Consider the following 17,872-nt stretch of genomic DNA (forward strand, 5'->3'; position numbering starts at 1 on the left):
CGAGCAGTGGAGTGGTGGCGTCAGAGTCCATGGAGGAGTTCACACATTGAGCCCTATGAGCTGCTCCAAACAGTAAGGTTTCCTTCTACTGGGAAGGTGAAGTCTGGTTTGTTTGCTCTAGGTTCTCACATGTGGAAAGTTTGTGAAGCAGAGCTCTCCGGCATGGATGTCTGGAAATCACACCTCCATTGACCCTTGCAGCTGAGGAACATGGCAGGTTCATTCTGGTGGCTCTGGGGCAAAGTACGAAGGCCTTGAGTTGACATGGAATCTCCTGCAGATGGGCCACAATGCTGGTTTGTTACCAAGTAGATGTTAGAATGTGCTGGTTGCTAAGGTGTCATGCAGGATACTCCTACCCTGGGGCTTTGGCACAGGTTGAAGGGGATGGTATCCTGGGAACAGGAGATGTTCTCTCGTGTGGCTCAGGGACCACATGATGTGTCATAAATTGCTATTCCAGAACAGGACCCTGAGGACAGATGCCTGAGAACCTAATGGGGTTCCGTTGAGGTCCTCGAGGCATTTCAGGTTCAATCTTCTAACTCACAATCATTGACTTGGCTGTCTTCCTGGATGTAGGTGATCATGGTGCTTCAGACTGTGCATTTGCCTCTGGAGTGGACGGCAATATTGGGGTGGCCTCAGGGCCTTAAAATGTTCTCCTAATCTGGAAGTTTTGGGCAACTCTGATATGCACAGTGTCTTGGAGATGGCAGCCAGAGTTCTGTGGTCTGGCTCCAGAGATCCCATTCTGGTGGGCATGTGAGGCATGGTTTTGTGAGGGAAGTCTGCAAACACAAGTTGGAGTTAGCGACTTTCTGGTGATATGATTGCAGGCCCAATGTGTAGTCCTGGAGAGCAGATCGTCAGGAAATTTAATTAGGGTGACTGGAAGGTGGTATCACAGGCTTTTCTCTCTGGACTGTGTGTCCAGGATGGCCTCAGAATGCAGATGTGGTGGTCTCATGGGTCTATGGGAGACTTCTACTCTCTTTAGATCCTGGCGGCTCTGCACAGTTTGGTGGCATTTTTGTTGAGGGGAAAGTGCTGTTTTCCATCTCCCATGGACCCATGATACCACATCTGCATTCCGAGACCATCCTAGACACACAATCTTGATATAAAAGCCTGTGCTACCGCTTTTGAGGCACCCTAATTACAGTTCCTGATGAGCTTCCCTCTAGGTCTATGCATTGAGCCTGTGATCACCTCTCCACTAATCCTAACTCGAGTTTGTGTATGCAGACTTCTCGCCCAAAACCATGGCTCACATTCCCTCCAGGATGGGGTCTCTGGAGCCACAACACAGGACTGTGCCTGCAATCCCCAAGGAAACTATGGCCGTCACATTTGCCCAAACCCTCCAGTTTAGGAGAAACCTGCAAGGCCCCTGAGCCCTTCCCAGTATTGGAGGCCAGTCTGGTTGCAAATGCGCAGTCTGAAACACCCTGATCACCTCCATGAAGGCAGACACCCAAGTCAAAGGGCCTGAGTCAGAAGATTGAACCTGACATCCCCCTAGGACCTCATTGGAACCCTAGATTAGGTTGTCAGGAATTTGTCGTCTGTTCTGGAATACCAACTTAGGATACAACATGTGGTCCCTGAGCCACACAACAGAACATCTCCTGTCCCTAGAAGCAAACAGTGCCCTTGGACCAGTATAAAACCCTCAAGGTGGGAGAATCCTGCATGGCCGCTTAGCCACCAGCACATTCTAAGATCTATCTGGTAACAAACCAGCATAGTGAAACATCTGCAAGAGATTCCATGTCAAATCCAAGCCTTGATACTTTGCCCCAGAGGTAACAGAAGGAACATGCCATGATCCTCAGGTGCAATGATTAATGGACGTGTGCTTTCCAGGCATCCATGCAGGAGAGCTCTGCTACCCAAACTTTCCACATGGAGGACTATGGAGCAACCAAAGCAGTCTCCACCTGTCCAGTAGAAGGAAACCTTGCTGTTTGGAGCATCTCACAAGCCTCAGCATGGGGAATTCTCCATAGCCTCTTGACATCACTCCTCCATTTGTTGGACATCATAGAGACAAACTTCAGTGTGAGCAAATATCTGACATCCCCGCTTACTCAGGTGCTGACTATCTTGAATAAGCCACTGCCCTTTGGAACTGCCTACTGCTTGGCATTGAATTGGACCTTAGCTAGTGTTTACAATTCCATCCTCACCCGACTGTTTCCCAAGCCCTCTTGATAGAGAATTCTGGAGCCACAATGCAGCATTCCACCTTCTCCATAGAAAGAATTGCCTGGTTAGACTGTCCAGAAACCTCACAGGAGGATCATCTGCTCAGCCCTTGAGGATCCCCGATTTATCAGCTGCCCTGGCCAGTAGTGCTGTGTCTGACAAAGCCTGAGCCATGACTTCCTGTCAGCCACCCAGAGAGTGATTCCCATATCCAGCATGTGTGACCTACCATGGCTCACTCCGTCCTCTCTACCCATCCTTGGTATTCGGGCATCTGTCCCCAAACCTTTGTTGGAATCTCTTGCCAATGGGGGAACCTGAAACCCAATAGCAAACTTCTCCTTCACCATAGCATGAAACCTAGCTGTTTGGATGGGTGTCCAACCCTCAGAGAGGGAGCCAGCTATATGGGCAATGAGACCATGCCCACTCCTATGGGTCGCCCTGGGAAAAAAAACAGGCATTGTGACCCTCAGCCTGAGCATGCTTTCAAATAAGCCCTCTCTGTTGCACCACCAGGATCCCGCACTTCAGGGCTGGTATTCCCCTAGGCCCACATCCTAACCCTTGGAGGGAATCTCTTGGTGCCCAGACCCAGAGCCCATCGCCGGAATCCCTGTTTTGGGGCACCCCTAAGATGGAAAACAGCACTCTCCCCTTCCCCTAGAAAGCCACCAAACTATATGGAGCCTCCAGTTCCTTAAGGAAGAAAAATCTCCCATGGACCCATGAGACCACACCTGCATTCTGAGGCCATCCAAACACACAATCCAGATAGGAAAGCCTGTGCTACTGCCTTCCAGTCAGGCTAATTACAGTTCCTGACGAGCTCTCCTCCAGGTCTACACATTGGACCTGTGATCTCCTCACCACTAAGCCTATCCCGAGTTTGAGTTTGCAGTCTACTCTCCCAAAACCATGGCTCATATGTCCTCCAGGATTGGGTTTTTGGAGCCACACCACAGGACTGTGTCTGCCATCCCCAATGAAAATTTGCCTGTCACCGTTCCCAAAAACATCTAGATTAGGAGAAACCTCAAAGGCGCCTGGGGACACCGCCATATTGGAGACTGCTCTGTATGCAAATGCAGTCTGAAACAGCCTGATCACCTACATCCGGCAGACACCAAAGTCAATGGTCCTGAGTCAGAAGATTGAACTTGACTTGCCCTTAGGACCTCACTGGAATCCTAGATTAGGTTTACAGGTATTGTCCTCAGAGGCTTTTTCTGGAATACCAACTTATGATATAACATGATATAACAAGAACATCTCCTGTCCCCAGAAAGAAATCAAGCTCTTTGATCTCTGTCAAACCCTCCAGGTAGTAGAATCCAGCTTGGTCCCTTAGTACCAAGATATTCTAAGCGTTCCTTGGTAATAAACCAACTTTGTAACCCATCTGAAAGAGATTCCATGTTAACTCATCACCCTTGGTACTTCGCACCAGATCCACCAGAACAAACCTGCCATGTTCTTCAGGTGCAATGGAGAATGGAGGTTTGCATTCCAGGTATCCATGCGGCAGTATTCTGCTACCCAAACTTTCCACATGGGGGAACCTAGAGCAAACAAACTAGACTCCACATGTCCAGTAGAAGGAAACCTTGCTGTTTGGAGCATCTCACAAGCCTCAGCGTGGGAAATCCTCCGTGGCTTCTTGATGCCACCCCTCCATTTCTCGATCATCATAGATACAAACTCCAGTGTGAGCAAACATCTGACAACCGCCCTTACTCAGGATCTTGTTTCTCAAATAAGGCGCTACATATTGGAACTGCCTTCCGCTTGGCACTGAATTGAACCGTAGCTTGGTTTTAGAATTCCATCCTCACCCTACTGGTCTCCAAGCTTTGTTGAGAGGGAATTCTGGAGCCACAATGAAGCATTCTGCCTTCCTCATAGAAAGAAGTGCCTGGTGAGTCTGCTCAGGAACCCACATGAGGATCAATCTGCTCACCCTCAAGTGGACCCTGATTTATAGGCTGCCCTGGCCACTAGTGCTGTGTCTGACAGAGCCTGAGTCCTGACCTTGTGTCATCCACCCAGAGGGTGGGGACCATATTGAGCATGCAGACCGGCCATGGCTGACGTCTGTCATCTTTACCCATCCTTGATATTCTGGCATCTGTCCCCAGTCTTTTGTTGTAGTCCCTGCCAATGGGGGAACTTGAAGCAAAATAGAGAACTCCTACTTCCCCATGGCAAGAAACCTGGCTGTTGGGATGGGTGTCCAACCATAAGCGTGGGAGCCAGCTGCATTGCCAATGAGACCACACCCACTCCTGAGGGCCGCCTTGGATCAAAGAGGCATTGTGACCCTCAGCCTGAGCATGCTTTCAGACAAGCACTCTCAGTTTCACCACCAAGATCCTGCTTTGCCAGCCTGGTACACCCCTAGGCCCAAATCCTAAGCCTTGGTGATATTTTCCAGGTGCCCACACCCAGTTCCCGTCTCTAGAATTTCTCTTTTGGGGCTCCCCTTAGATGGAAAACAGCACTTTTCTCTTCCCCAAAAAAGCCACCAAAGTGTTGGGAGCTGCCAGGATCCTTAGAGAGGAAATATATCCCATGGACCCATGAGACCACACCTGCAATCCGAGGCCATCCTGGACACACAATGCAGAGAGAAAAGCCTGTGCTACCGTTTTCAAGTCACCCTAAGTACAGTTCCTGACGAACTGCTATCCAGGTCTATGCATTGGGCCTGTGAACACCTCTCCACTAACGCTAACCCGAGTTTATGTTTGCAGATTTCTCTCCCAAAACCATGGTTCAAATGCCCTCCATGATGGGGTCTCTGTAGCAACACCACAGGATTGTGCCTTGCATCCCCAAGGAAAATTTGCCTGTCACAGATTCCCAAACCCTCCAGATTAGAAGAAACCTGCAAGGCCCCTGAGCCCACCGCAATATTGGAGGCCACTCTGAAAGTAAATGTGTATTCTGAAACACCCTGATCACCTACATCTGGAAGACACTCAAGTCAATGGTCCTAAGTCAGAAGATTGAAACTGACATGCCCATAGGACCTCACTGGAACCCTAGATTAGGTGTTCAGGCATTTGTCCGCAGAGGCCTGTTCTGGAATACCAACTTATTATATAACATGTGGTTTCTGAGCCACAGAACAGAACATGCCCTGTCTCCAGAAGGAAACCGTGCCCTTTGACCTGTGTCAAACCCTCCAGGTGGGAGAATCTTGCATGGACCCTTAGCCACCAGGAAATTCTAAGATTTCCTTAATAACAAACCAGCATTGTGACCCATCTGAAAGAGATTCCATGTTAATTCATCACCCTTGTCATTTCACACCAGAGCCACCAGAATGAACCTTCTATATTCCTCAGCTGCAATGGACAATGGAGGTGGGGTTTCAAGGCAGCCATGTAGGAGAGCTGTACTACCCAAACTATCCACATAGAGGACACTGGATCAAACAAATCAGACTCCCCAACTCCAGTAGAAGAAAGCCTCGCTGTTTGGAGAATCTCACAAGAGCCAGCATGGGACATCCTCCATGGCTTTTTTACGCCACCCTTAACTTTAGTCAGTCATAATAGATACAAACTCCAGTGTGAGCAGACATCTGACAAACACCCTTACTCATTTGCTGGATATCTCGAATCAGCCCCTGCACACAGGAACTGCCTTCCTCTTGGCACTGATTTAACCGTAGCTTTTGTTTACAATTCTATCCTCACCCTCAAGGTCTCAATGGCCTCTTAATAGGTAATTCTCGAGCCACATCAGAGCATTCTGCCTTCCTCATAGAAGGAAGAAGTGCCGGTCAGTCTTCCAAGAAACCCCACATGAGGATCAATCTGCTCGACCCTCCAGGGAAGCCCGATTTGTAGGCTTCCCTGCCACTAGTGCTCTGTCTGACAGAGCCTGAGCCCCAACTTTGTGTTAGCCACCATGAGACCACGGACCATATCCAGCATGTGAGACCTGCATGGCTCAAGTCCGTCATCTCTACCCATCCTTGGTATTCAGGCATCTGTCCCTAGACCTTTGCTGGAATCCCGGTCAATGGGGGAACCTGAAGCACAATAGAGAATTCCTCCTTCCCAATGGCAGGAAACCTGTCTGTTGGGTTGGGCGTGCAACCCTCAGAGTGGGAGCCAGCGGTATTGCCAATGAGACCACGCTCACCCCTAAGGGCCACCCTGGGATCAAACAGGCATTGTGACCCTCAGCCTGAGCATGCTTTCAAACAAGCTCTCTCAGTTTCATCACCAGGATCCCAGATTGTAGGCCTGGTACGCCCCTAGGCCCAAATCTTAACTCTTGGTGGGATTTTCCAGGTGCCCTGACCCAGTGCCTGTCTATGTAATTTCTGTTTTAGGCCACTCCTAAGATGGAAAACAGCACTAATCTCTTCCCCCAAAAAAGCCACTAAACTATTGGGAGCTGCCAGGATCCTTAGAGAGGTAAAGTCTCCCATGGACCCATGAGACCATACCTACATTCCGAGCCCTTCCTGGACACACAATCCAGATAGAAAATCCTTTGATACTGTCTTCGAGTCACCCTAATTACAGTTCCTGACGAACTGCCCTCCAGGTCTATGCAGTGATCATACGATCACCTCACCACGAACCCTAACCTGAGTTTGTGTTTGGAAAATTCTCTCCCAAAACCATGGCACAAATGCCCTGCTGGATGGGCTCTTTAGAGTCACATCACAGGACTGTGTCTGCCATCACCAAGGAAAGTTTGCCTGTCACAGTTTCCCAAACCCTCCAGAATAGGAGAGGCCTGCAAGGCTCCTGAGCCCACCCCCTTATTGGAGGCTGCTCTGGTCGCAAATGCTCAGTCTGTACACCTGGTCACGTACATCCAGGCAGACACCCAAGTCAATATTCCTGAGTCAGACGAATGAACCTGACATGAACCTGACCTCATTGGAACCCTAGATTAGGTTTCCAGGCACCTGTTCTCAGGAATGGGTCACAATGCTGAATTGTTACCAGGGAGATCTTAGAATGTGTTGGTGGCTAACGTGCCCAGCAGGATTCTCCTACCTTGAGGGTTTGGCACAGTTCAAAGTTCCAGTTTCCCTGGAATACCAACTTATGATAGAACATGTGGTCCCTGAGGAACACAACAGTACATCTCCTGACCCCAAAAGGAAACTGTGCTCTTGGACCTGTGTCAAACCTTCAGGGTAGGAGAATCCTGCATGGCATCTTAGCCACCAGCACATTCTAAGATCTCTGTGGTAACAAACCAGCATTGTGACCCATCTGCAAGAGATTCAGTGTAAACTCAAGGCCTTGGTACTCTGCCCCAGAGCCACCAGAAGGAACCTGCCATGTTCCTCAACTGCAGTGGTCATTGGGGGTGTGCTTTCCAGGCATCCATGCGGAAGAGCTCTTCTCCCAATCTTCCCACATGCGGGACTCTGGAGCTCCCAAACCAGACTCTCTATGTCCGGTAGAAGGAAACCTTGCTGTTTGGAGCATCTCACAAGCCCCAGCGTGGGAAATCCTCCATGGCCTCTTGACACCACCACTCCATTAGTCAGTCATCATAGACGCAAACTCCAGTGTGAGCAAACATCTGACATCTGCCCTTACTCAGGTGCTGGGTATCTCGAATTAGCCTCTGCACATTGGAACCCAGTTCCGCTTTGCACTGAATTGAACCGTAACTTGTGTTGACAGTTCCATCCTCAACCTACTGGTCCCCAAGCCCTCTTGATGAGGAATCTGGAGCCAAAACGCAAAATTCTGCCTTCCCCATAGAAAGAATTGCCTGAACAGTCATCCCAGAAACCCCACATGAGAATCTATCTGCTTGGCACTCGAAGGAATTCTGATTTATAGGCTGTCCTGGCCACTAGTGCTGTATCTGACAGAACCTATGCCATGACCTAGTGTCAGCCACCCAGAGAGCAGGCCCTTTATCCAGCATGTGAGACCCGCCATGGCCCAAGTCTGTCATCTCTATCCATCATTGGATTCAGGCACCATTCCCTAGACTTTTGCTGGAATACCTGCCAATAGGGGAACATGAAACACAATAGAGAACTCCTCCTTGCCCATGACAGGAAACCTGGCAGTTCGGATGTTTGTAGAAACCACACAGTGGGAACCAGCTTCATGGACAATCAGAGCATGCCAACTCCTAAGGGTCGCCCTGGGCACAAACAGGCATTGTGACTCTCAGCCTGAGCATGCTTTCAAACAAGCCCTCTCAATGGCACGGCCAGAATCCCGCATTGCAGGCCTGGTATGCCCCTAGGCCCAAATAGTAACCCTTGTGTGATTTTCCAGGCACACAGTCTGAAAGCCCGTCTCTGGAATCCCTGTTTTCGGGCAACCCAAAGGCGGAAAACAGCACACTTCCTGTCCCTGAAAAAGCCACCAAACTTGGAGAGCCACCAGGATCCTAAGAGGGGAAAAATCTCCCATGGACCCATGAGACCACACCTGCATTCCGAGGCCATCCGGCAAACACAATCCAGATAGAAAAACCTGTGCCACTGCCTTCGAGTCACCTTAGTTACAGTTCCTCACAAGCTACCCTCCAGGTGTACGCATTGGGCCTGTGATCACCTCGCCACTAACCCTAACCTGAATTTGTGCTTGCAGACTTCTTTCCCAAAACCATAGCTCACTTGCCTTCCAGGATGGTGTCTCTGGAGCCAGAACATAGGACTGTGCCTGCCATTCCCAAACATTTCAAATGTGGAGAAACCTGCAAGGCCCCAGAGCCCACCTCAATATTGACGGACCCTTTGCATACAATGCCCAGTCTGACACACCCTGATCACCTACATCTAGGCAGACACCCAAGTCAATGGTCCTGAGTCAGAAGTGTGAAACTGACATGCCCCTAGGACCTCATTGGAACCCTAGATTAGGTTTTCAGACATCTGTTCTCAGTGAGCTTTCTGGAAAACTAACTTATGACACAACATGTGATCCCTGAGCCCCACAACAGAAGATATCCTGTCCTCAAAAGGAAACCGTGCTCCTCAACCTCTGCAAAACCCTCAGAGTAGGAGAATCCTGCATGGCACCTTAACCAACAGCACATTCTAACATCTCCCTAATAAGAAACCACCATTGTGACCCCTCTGCAAGAGATTCCATGTCAACTCAAGTCCTTGATACTTCACCCAGAGCCACCAGATGGACCTGAATGTTCCTCAGCTGCAATGATCGATGGAGGTGCGCTTTCCAGGCATCCATGTGGGAAGTTCTGCTTCCCAAACTTTCCACGTGGGAGCCCTGGAGCAAACAAACTAGACTCCAGCTGTCCAGTCGAAGGAAACCTTACTGTTTGGAACATCTCACAAGTCTCAGAGTGGGAAATCCTTCATGGCCTCTTGACACCCCCCTCCATTTGTCGGTCATCATAGATACAAACTCCAGTGTGAGCAAACAACTGACATCCTTAGGTGCTAGACGTCCTGTATAAGACTTTGCACAAAGGAACTGCCTTCTGATGGGCACTGAATTGATCCATAGCTTATGTTTATAGTACCATCCTCACCCTACTGGTCCCCAAGCCCTCTTGATAGGTAATTCTAGAGCTACCATGGAGCATTCCTCCTTCCCCATAGAAAGAAGAAGTGCATGGTGGGTCTGCCCAGAAACCCCACATGAGATTCAATCTGCTCGGCCTTCAAGGAAACCCTGATTTGTAGGCTTCCTGGCCACTAGTGCAGTGTCTGACAGAGCCAGAGCCCTTACCTAGTGTCAGCAACCCAGAGATCGGGCCCCATATCCAGCTGTGAGACTGGTCATGGAGGAGACAGACAAAGTCTGTCACCTCTACCCATCCTTGGTGTTCAGGCACCTTCCCCAGACTTTTGGTGGAATCCCTGTGAATGGGGGAAACTGAAGCACGATAGATAACTCCTCCTTCCCATGGCAGGAAACCTGGCTGTTGGGATGGGTGTCCAACCCTCAAAGTGGGAGCCAGTTGCATGGCCACTGAAACCACGCCCACTCCTGAGGTCCACACTGGGCACAAATAGGCATTGTGACCCTCAGCCTGAGCATGTTTTCAAACAAGCTTTCTCAGTTGCACCACCAGGATACCACATTGCAGGCCTGGTTTGCCCCTTGGCCCAAATCCTAAGCCTCTGTGGGATTTTCCAAGCACCCTGACCCAGAGCCCATCTCTTGAATCCCTGCTTTGGGGCACGCATAAGATGGAAAATAGCACTCTTCCCTTCCCCGAGAAAGCCACCAAACAATGGGAAATGCCAGGACCTTTAGAGCGGAAAAAATCTCTCATGGAACCATGAGTCCACACCTGCATTCCGAGGCCATCCTGGACACAAAATCCAGATACAAAAGCCTGTGCTATCACCTTCGAGTTACCCAATTTACGGTTCCTGACGAGCTGCCCTCCAGGTCTATGCATTGGGCCTGTGATCACCTCGCCCCTAACCCTAATCCTAGTTTGTGGTTGCAGACTTCTCTCCCAAAACCATGACTTACATGCCCTCCAGGATGGGGTCTCTGAAGCAACACCACAGGACTGTGCCTGTGATCCCCAAGGAAATTGTGCCATCAAAGTTGCCCAACCCCACCCAATGGGAGAAATCTGCAAGGCCCCTGAGCTTTGGAGGCCACTCTGGACTCAAATGATTAGTATGAAACACCCTGATCAGCTACATCCAGGCAGACACCCAAGTCAATGGGCCTGAGTCAGATGTTTGAACCTGACATGCCCCTAGTACTTCATTGGAACCCTAGATTAGCTTTTCAGGCTAGTGTCCTCAGAGGCCTGTTCTGGAATACCAAATTATGATTCAACATGTGGTCCCTGAGCCACACAACAGAACATCTCCTGTCCCCGGAAGGAAACCATGCTCTTGGACCTGTTTTGAACCCTCTGGGTAGATGAATCCTGCACAGCCCCTTACCCACCAGCACATTCTAAGATCTCCCTGGTAATAAACCAGCATTGTGACCATCTTCAGGAGACTCCATGTCAACTCAAGGCCTTGGTAATTCACCTTAGAGCCACCAGAACAAACCTGCCATGTTCCTCTGCTGCAATGGTCAATGGAGGGGTGCTTTCCAGGCATCTATATGGGAATGCTCTGCCACACAAACTTTCCTCATGGGGGACCCCGGAGCAAACAAACCAGAATCCCCCTGTCCAGTTTAAGGAAACCTTGCTGTTTGGAGCAGCACACAAGCCCCAGTGCAGGAAATCCTCCATGAACTTTTGACGCCACCCTCCATTTGTTGTTCATCATAGACACAAACTCTTGTGTGAGCAATCAGCTGACATCCGCATTTACTTAGGTGTTGATATAAGCAATCAGCCACTGCACACTGGAACTGCCTTCTGCTTGGTAATGACTTTAACAGTTGCGTGTGTTTGCCATTCCATCTTCACCTTCCTGGTCCACAAGCCCTCTTGATAGGGAATTCTGGAGCAACAACGCTATCTTCCTGCCCCCAAGAAAGAAGAATTGCCTGGTGAGTCTGCCCAGAAACCCCACATGGGGATCCACCTGCAGGGCCTTTGACAACACCCTAATATCTTAGGCCACCATGGGAACTAAGGCTTTCTCTATAGAGCCTGAGCCACGACCTCCAGTCAGCCACTTAGAGAGTGGGCCCCATTTCCTGCAGGTGGGAATTGTTGTGGCCCAAAGCCGTCATCTCTACTCAACCTGGATATTCAAGCTTTTGTGCCCAGTCCGTAGCTCAAATCCCTGCCTATGGGGTACCTGAAGCACAAGGGTATTCCTCCTTCCCGATGGCAGGAAATCCAGCTGTTGGGATGGGGGTCCAACCCTCAGAGTGGGAACCAGCTGCATGGACATGAGACCATGGCCACACCTGGGAGCAGCCCTGGGCACAAACAGGCATTGTGACTGTCAGTGTGAACCAGCATCCAAACAAATCCCCATAGTAGCGTTGGTGGTATAGTGGTGAGCATAGCTGCCTTCCAAATCCCCATAGTAGCTGGACCAGGAGCCCCTAGAGTGGGACATCCAGACCCCTAGGTGAAAATCCTCACCCTCGCTGGTGTTGTTCAGTCACTTAGACCCAGAAACCTTCCCTGGACTCCCTCTTGTGTGGTCCTTTGAGACAGAAAACAGCAGTCTTCCCTTCCTCCAGAGACTGCAAATTCTTGGGAGATGGGCAGAATCCCCAGAGATGAAGAATGTTCGATGGCCCCATGAAGCCACCCCTACATTTTGCGACAGTTCTGGACACGCAATCCAGACAGAAAAGTCTGCCCAACTGCCTCGATGACACCTTAATTTCACTACACAATAAGCTGCCCTCAGAGCCTGCAGATCGGGGCTGTGATCACCTCGGGCCTCATCCTAATGCTAGTTCGTGTTTGAAGATTTCTGTCTCCAAAACCCTGTCACATATGCCCTCCAGCATGGGGCCACTGGAGCCACACCAGACGACTCTGCCTACCCTCTGAAGGAAACGCTGCCCTTCACTGTTGCCCAAACTCTGAAGCTTAAAAGCAGAGTACAAAGCCCCTGAGCCCACCTCAATTTCCAAGAACAGTCTGGACCTAAGTGTACATTGTGATACACAGTGAGCACCTGCCTCCAGGCAAACATCCAAGTCAAAGGCCCTGAGTCAGAAGATTGAACCTGAGGACTTCAACCTGAGAAGATTGAACCTGCTCCTAGGACTTCATTGATGCCCTAGCGTAGGTTTTGAGGTGCCTGTCCCGAGAGGACAGTTCCCCCATACCATCTTATATTCCAACATGTTGTCCCTGAGCCACACAACAGACCCCTCTTGTCCCAGAAGGATACCTTGCTCTTGGTAGCTGTGTCCAAGACTCAGTGTATTAGAATCCTGCATTAGAATCCATCCCAACATTCCAGTGTCTCCCTGGATACAAACCAGCATTGTGATTGAACAGCATCAAACTCCATGTTAACTCAGCCCCCTTGGAACTTCGCCCCAGAGAGAGACACCAGATGGAACCTGCCGTGTTCCTGAGCTGCAGTGGTCAATGGAGTAGTGTTTTCCAGCCATCCATGAGGGAGAGCTCTGCTACCAACCTTTCCATATGGGGGGCCCTGGAGCAAACAAACCAGACTCCCCCTGTCCAGTAGAAAAAAAAAACATTACTGTTTGGAGCATCTCACAAGCCGCAGAGTGGGAAATCCTCCATGGCCTCTTGATGCAAACCCACTATTTGTCTGTCATCTTGACACAAACACCAGTGTAAGCAAATATCTGACATCCGCCCTTACTCAGGTACTGGATGTCTCGAATCAGCCTCTGCATGCTGGAAGTGCCTTCTGCTTGTCACTGAGTTGAACTGTAGCTTGTGTTTTTTAATTCCATCCTCACCCTCCGGTCCCAAAGCCCTCTTGTTAGGGAATTCTGAAGCCACAACTGAGCATTCTGTCTTCCCCATAGAAAGAAGTGCCTGGTGAGTCTGCCCGGAAACCCCACATGAGGATTCACCTGCACAGCCCTCGACAGCACCTTAATATCTTAGGCCGCCTTGGGCTCTCATGCTCTGTCTGACACAGTTGGAGCCACGACCTCCTGGCAGTCATGCAGACAGTGGGCCCCATATACTGCAGGTGGGACCTGCCGTGGCCGGAAGCCGTCACCTCTATTCAACCTGGGTATTCAGGCATCTTTCCCGAACTGTAGCTCAAATCCCTGCCTATGGGGGAACCTGAAACACAGGAATATCCTTATTCCTGATGGCAGGAAACCTGGTTGTTGAGAAGGGCACTAAGACTCTGTCTGACACAGCCTGAGCCACAATCTAGAGTCAGCCATGCAGATAGTGGGACCCATATCCTGCAGGTTAGACTTGTCATGGCCCAAAACTGTCATCTCTACTCAATATGGATATTCAAGCATCATTCCCAGATTGTAGCTCAAATCCATGACTAGGGAGGAACCTGAAGCACAAGAGTACTCCTCCTTCCCAAAGGCAGGAAACCTGGCTGTTGAGATAGGTGTCCAACCCTCAGAGTGGGAACTAGCTGTATGGCCCATGAGACCACAGCCACACATGGGAGCCACTCTGGGAACAAACTTGCATTGTTACCCTCAGTGTGAGGTTGCTTTCAAACAAAACCCTTCAGTAGCATGACCAGGGGTCCGCAGCACACGCCTACCACCTTAGGGCCAGACACTCACCCTCGTAGGTTTTTCCAGGTGCCCAATCCCAGAACCTGTCACTGGAATCCCTCTTTTGGGGGTTCCCTGAGACGGAAAACAACAGTGTTCCCTTCTCCCAGATAAAACAAACTCTGGGGAGCTCAGAAGAATCCCCAGAGCTTAAGTACATCTCATGGCCCCATGAAGCCAACCCTACATTTTGTGAAAGTTCGGGACAAACAGTGCAGACAGAAAAGCCTGCACTACCGCCTCTACGATACCTTAACTTCAGTACACTATGAACTTCAAACAGGACCTGCAGATCGGACCTGTGATCACCTCATCCCTCAACCTAACCCTAGTTCATGTTTTCAGATTTCGGTCCCAAAGACCTGGCTCACATGCCCATCAGTATGGGGCCTCTGGAGCCACACTAGACGACTGTGCCTACACACCCAAAGGAAACTCTGCCCTTCACGGTTGCCCAAACCCTGGCTATTAGGAGCAAAGTACAAAGCCGGTGAGCTCACCTCAATTCTGACGAAAACTATGGACCCAAGGGCACATTCTGACACACAATTAGCCCCTGCCTCCATGAAGACATCCAAGTCAAAGGCCCTGAAACAGACGATTGAACCTGACATGCCTCTAGGACTTTATCAATACCCTAGCTTAGATTTTCAGGTGCCTGTCCCCAGAGGCCTGTTCTTCAATACCAACTTATATTCCAGCACATGGTCCCTGAGCCACACCACAGAACCCCTTCTGTCTCTTAAGGATATCTTGTTCTTGATAGCTGTGTCCATGAATCAGTGTAAGAGAATCCTGCATGGCCCCTGACTGCCCCAACATTTTAATGTCTCCCTGGATACATTCCAACATTTTGATCCAACAGCATGAAACTCCATGTCAACACCAGCGACTTTGAACTTCACCCCAGCGTCATCAGTACAAAACTGCCATTTTCTCATCTGCAATGGACACTGAGGTGGGCTTTCCAGGCATCCATGCAGAAGTGCTCTGCTCCCCAAACGTTCCACATGGGGGACCCTGGAGCATACAAATGAGACTCCACCAGCCCATTAGAAGGAAACCTTGATGTTTGTAGCATCTCACAAGCCCCAGGGTGGTAAATCCTCCATGGATTCATGACGCCTCCCCTCCATTTGTCGGTCATCATAGACACAAACTCCAGTGCGAACAAACATCTGACATCCGCACTTACTCAGGTGCTGGATGTCTCGAATCAGCCACTGCACACTGGAAGTGCCTTCCGCTTGGCACTGAATTTAACCACCCCAACATTCTAACGTCTTCCTGGATACAAACCAGCATTGTGATCCAACAGCATGAAATTCCATGTCAACTCAGGCTGCTCGGAACTTCGCCCCAGAGACACCAGATCAAACCTGCCATGTTCCGTGGCTTCTGTGGTCAATGGAGTTGTGCTTTTCAGGCATCCATGCAGGAGAGCTCTGCACCCAAACTTTCCATATGGGGGACACTGGAGCAAAAAAACCAGACTCCGCCTGTCCAGTAGAACGAAACCTTGCTATTTGGAGCATTTCAGAAGCCCCAGGGTGGGAAATCCTCCATGGCCTCGTGACACTACACCTCCAATTGGCGGTTATTGTAGACACAAACTTCAGTGTGAGGAAGCATCTGAAATCTGCCCTTACTCAGGTCCTGGATACCTCGTATCAGCCGCTGAACACTGGAACTGCCTTCTGCTTGGCACTGAATTGAACCGTAGATTGTGTTTACAATTCCATATTCAACCTCCTCATCCCCAAACCCTCTTGATAGGGAACTTTGGAGCCACAGCACAGCATTCTGCTTACCACAAAAAAAGAAGACATACCTGTTGAGTCGGCCTGAAACCCCACATGAGGATCCACCTGCCTGGTCCTCAATGGCACCTTAATATCATAGGCCACTATGGGCACTCAGACTCTGTCTGACACAGCCTGAGCCATGACCTCCAGACAGCCACACAGACAGTGGGCCCCATATCCTGTAGGTAGGACCTGCTATAGCCCAAAACCATTATCGCTACCCAACATGGGTATTCAGGCTCTTTCCTAGACTGTAGCTCAAATCCCTGCCTATGGGGGAACCTGAAGCAAAAGAGTACTCCTCATTCCCGAGGGCAGGAAACCTGGTTGTTGAGATGGGTGTCCAACCCTCAGAGTGGAAACCAGCTGCATGGCCCATGAGACCACGGTCTCTCATGGCAGCCACCCTGGGCACAAATAGGCATTGGGCCCCTAAGCCTGGGCATGCACTCAAACCAGCCCTCTCAGTTGCACAATCAGGATACCGCATTGCAGGCCTGGTACTCCCCTAGTCCCAAATACTAACACTTGGTGGGATATTCCAGCCACCCAGACCCAGAGCCCGTCTCTGGAATCCCTGTTTTGAGGCACCCCTAATATGGAAAACAGCCCTATTCCCTTCCGTGAAAAGGCCACCAAACTATTGCGAGCTGCTAGAGTCAGTCCTTAGAGAGGAAAAATCTCCCATGTATCCATGAGACAACATCTGCATTCCGAGGCCATCTGGGACACACAATCCAGATATAATAGCCTGTGCTACCGCATTCATGTCACCCTCTTTACAGTTCCTGATGAGCTGCTCTCCAGGTCTGGCATTGGGCCTGCGATCACCTCGACACAAACCCTAACCCAAGTTTGTCTTTGCAGACATCTCTCCCAAACCATGGCTCACCTGCCCTCCAGGATCTCGTCTTTGGAGACACACCACAGTACTGTGCCTGCCATTCCCAAGGAAACTTTGCCTATTCACAGGTGCCCAAAACCTCTAGATTAGGAGAAACCTGCAAGGCCCCTGAGTCCACCCCAATATTGGAGGACACTATGCATGCAAATGCACACTCTGAAACACCCTGATTCCCTACGTCCAGGTAGACACCCAAGTCAATGGCCCTGAGCCAGAATATTGAACCAGACACGCCCCTAGGACCTCATTGGAACCCTCCATTTGTTTTTCAGGCATCTGTCCTCAGAGGCCTATTCTGGAATAACAACTTATGATACAACATGTGGTCCCTGAGCCACACAACAGAAAAACTCCTGTCCCCAGAAGGAAACCGTGTTCTTGGACCTGTGTCCAACGCTCAGGGTAGGAGAATCCTACAAGGCCCCTTTGCCAACAGCACATTCTAAGATTTCCTTGGTAACAAACCAGCATTGTGCCCCATGTGCAAGACATTCCATGTCAACTCAAGGCCTTGGTACTCCGCCCCAGAGTCACCAGAACAAACCTGCCATGTTCCTCAGCTGCAATGCTCAATGGAGGTGTGCTTTCTAGGCATCCATGTCAAAGAGCTCTGACACCCAAACATTCCACATGGGGTACCGTGGAGCAAACAAACCAGACTCCACCTGTCCAGTAGAAGGAAACCTTGCTGTTTGGAGCATCTCACAAGCCTCAGCGTGGGAAATCTTCCATGGCCTCTTGATGCCACCCCTCCATTTGTTTGTCATCATAGACACAAACTCTAGTGTAAGCAAACATCTGACATCCGCCCTTACTCAGGTGCTGGATATATTGAA

This window comes from Neovison vison, chromosome 7 (genome assembly GCF_020171115.1).
Source record: "Neovison vison isolate M4711 chromosome 7, ASM_NN_V1, whole genome shotgun sequence".
Classification (NCBI taxonomy): Eukaryota; Metazoa; Chordata; class Mammalia; order Carnivora; family Mustelidae; genus Neogale; species Neogale vison.